Below are 3,662 nucleotides of genomic sequence, written 5' to 3'. Positions count from 1 at the left end.
CATATAAAATAAACAAATGTGTAGCACCGAAATCAAATAATGCTTCAATTTTCTATTCACAGATATAAAATAATACCTTTTATTAAATTCAGTGACACTCTTGCCTCCTCCTGAGATAGTGTGTAGACTCGTCCTGGAATGGTAGTTCTTTACTCTGCCATCTCTACTCTTCACTCGAGGCACTGTCTTGCCAGATGGCCAGGTTTCCCACATTTAAAATATGCTTAACACCTCCCAGGATGTGACTGCCCACACTTAGCACATGGTGGTGATTGAGCTGAATTCAAGTCGGAGCAGGCATATTAGAAGCCTGTTGAGATACTTATGGAACACCAGAACTCCTAAATCCACCCCTTTGATATGTTCCTCTAACAAAACTCTTCCTACCTAATGTTGTAGAACTACTCAGGCCATAACCCATCTTCTTGGAGACTCCTCCAGAAGGGCCTAAGGAGGATGAGAACCTCCTATGACTATCCCGTCTCCTTTCTGCTTCTACTTCCCGACCTCTTCGTGCTATAATTCAAAGCTGATTACTCATGTCACCATATATGGTTACTCCTAATAGAGCAATCTGTTGTTTATATTCAGGCCTCATCTTTTCCAAAAGGCTCTTAGCCTTCCACTCACTATATTTGTCTCATTCAAATAAGTAAAAAAATTTAATAGCTAATTAAACTTCTAAATAAATGCTTCCTCATCAAGATCTCCCTGTCGAAATGCAGAGAACTCGGCCCCCTTCTCATCTCTAAATGCTGGAGGAAAATGATGATCAAAGAACATTTTCTTGAATTATTCTCAAGTCAGTTGATGTCCATCCACTGGTCTTGCAAAATTCCACCAGTGTTTAGCATCCTTAACCAGATACATTGTGGCTATAATCACCTTCTGTTCTGTAAAGCACGGTACCACCTCAAAGATTGTTTCAACTCTCTCTATCCATTTATCTGCTTCTCCTTCCTTCATATTTCCATTAAAGGTTGGAGGGTTAAACTGGGAAAAACTCTTCTATGCTCTATCAATAGCTATCCCTTGAGTATCTCTATCCGCTATAGTCCCAGATGATCTAAGTCTACTACCAAAACTATGAGATGGTTCCAATCTGCTCTTATGAGCTTCCTTTGATCTCTTTTGTTCCTCTTCATGACCTCTATTACGAAGCAGAGCATCATGGTCTTGAACAATTCTTTGAATATTCCTCATCATATCTCACAAGTCTTCTAGAATTGCATCATTACCTTGGGGCCTTTGTTGTTGTTCTACTTGTATCTCTAGCTGTACTTCTAATATACGCCATCATTCTCCGATAAATTGCTGAGTGAATTGCCGACATTTCGAGTACTTCTTCTAACCATTTTCTCCCCTCCTAAGGAAGAAACCATGTAGAGAAGGGGAATTAGTGGGAAATAAAGGAAATGAGACAAAGGGAAAGAGTTGTGTACATAAAATTGCCAGCTAATGAAAATGAATGCAATAGACACATCACCACAGCTAGATCTCAAAACCCAAGAAACTGATACCAAAATTTGATGTCCACCTTGACACTATCAAAATTTCCCACACAATCACAACAAACAATCATAATTAGGAGCAAGGATTGCTCTTAAGCTCACATTATCTATATAAAAGTTAAAACTAATAATCTTTTAAAAATAATTGTCAAATATTTAGGATCCATAAAAATCTTCAAATTTGTAGTTTGAGCTCAAACTTAATGATTTATAAGGGTATTGGAAGTATGGAAAAGTTTTGGGAAGTAAAACACTTCAAAAAAAGGCCAAAAATGTCATTTTTTAGTATTTTGGTCCATGTGGCGTGGCTCGTGGTCCATGCGCCATGACTTGCGCGAAATGTACTGCAGCACACGTGTCCATAATAGTAATGCTGTCATGATAGCTTTTCTGAATGAACTTTAAACAAGCACCATTTTTGCATCCAATGTCCGATTGGAGTGATTCAAGTGCCCACATGAAGCTTATTTAATAAGCTAACTAATAGTATAAGTTTCATTATGATCCGGCACCGTATGAGAATTTTAGACACTTAAATGCAAAAGTTATTTTTTAAAGTAATTTTCAAGCATCCAAGTACCGAAATCTCATAACTTATACCATTAACCCATTGTGAGGCTTGAACCAAGTCCAATCGACCAAAAACACTTGATTGAACATTCAAACACACAAAAACATGCCAAATACAAAGTTTGGCCACTTAATGGCCATTTCACCCAATATGGCTAAAATACCAAATTAACACCATATACACTATTTGGCCTTGTGAACACCATATTTTGTCCGGCATTTTTTTTAATTTAATAATAAATAATAAAAAATATAAAAAATAATATTTAATCTTTTTTTAAGATTATATTTTCAAAAATAAAAATCTTGTTTAAATCTTTTAAGATCTCTCTCTAAATTATCCCAATCATTCAAAAATATTGGGAGTTAACTTTTGAGAGTTAAATTTCTCTCCTTAAATTTTATTTTTCATTTAAAAAAAATACATACATGCGTGTGTGTGGTTTGTGTTAATTTAATCTAAAAAATTATTAAAAGCAAAAAAAGGCTGGATGAAACACAACCCTTGTGCAGTTCACGTACACACACTTTCAGCACACACACAGGGATAGGAAATCACGCACAAAAAAAAAAAAAAACTAAAGGAACAATACAGCCAAGCCCTAAAGAGATGAAGAAGACGTGCACGAAAGAAGAAGAAAGCCAAAGACACACAGAAAGATATAGAAATGCAGAAGGAGAACCAAACTACCACCAGCCGAAACATGCATGCATGAAACACACAGTCAGAAATAGCAAGCAACCAACATACGTACACACTTTCAGCAGAGCAGAAAAAGAAACCAGACGCGAAGAGAACAGACTCGAACTAAATGCAGAAGTAAAAAGCAAAAAGAAAAAGAGCCAGACACACGAAACACAGAAGCCGAACCCGACACGCCAGCTGATACACATGAAAAAAAACAAGAAAGACAGACGCATGTAGAAAAAGAAACGCATGCACGTACGAGGAAGCAAAGAAAAACAGAGCTGGAGATACACGCATGCGGATGGCAGTGGAAAGAAGGGAAACCGAGAAAAACACAGCAAAAAAAGGAGGTGGAAGAGAAGTGCACGAAAAAAAACTGAATAGAGGGAGCATAAAAGAGAGTATAAAAATGCAGATCAGGCGGGATGAAAGGAAAGAAGGAAAAATAGAGCATAAGAGATGGATCCGAGACGGAGAGAAAGAGAGAGAGAACCGAGGAAGGAGACTGATCTAAAACTGAAAAAGAGAGAGCTAAGGACGATAGGGAGGAAGAAGACCGAGGAAGAGAAGAAAATATAGAGAAGAAGGAACACTGATCCGAAGTGAAGAAAAGAAGAAAGAGAAACGAAAAAAAGAGGATGGAGACTGAAAGAAAGGAAGAGAACGAACGAGAAGGAGAACAGAGACAACATGCACGCATGAAAAGAGAGCAGAAAACTGAGGAAAAAGAGGAGGAAAACTAGAGGAGGGAGAGACGGAGAAAATGCAAAGAACTGGGGACGAGAAGCACAGACCGAGAAAGGATAACAGAGAAGAGGAGAGCTTCAGCAAAAAAAGCACACACGAACCAGACAAAAAAGAAGGGAAGAAGAGGAAAACTGGAGGAAGGAGAG

The sequence above is a fragment of the Prosopis cineraria genome, unplaced genomic scaffold (genome assembly GCF_029017545.1).
Source record: "Prosopis cineraria cultivar Desert tree isolate PC_DT_omini unplaced genomic scaffold, ASM2901754v1 PC13, whole genome shotgun sequence".
In the NCBI taxonomy this organism is placed as follows: Eukaryota; Viridiplantae; Streptophyta; class Magnoliopsida; order Fabales; family Fabaceae; genus Prosopis; species Prosopis cineraria.
The sequence above is the reverse complement of the archived record's forward strand: the minus strand, read 5'-3'. Positions refer to the sequence as shown.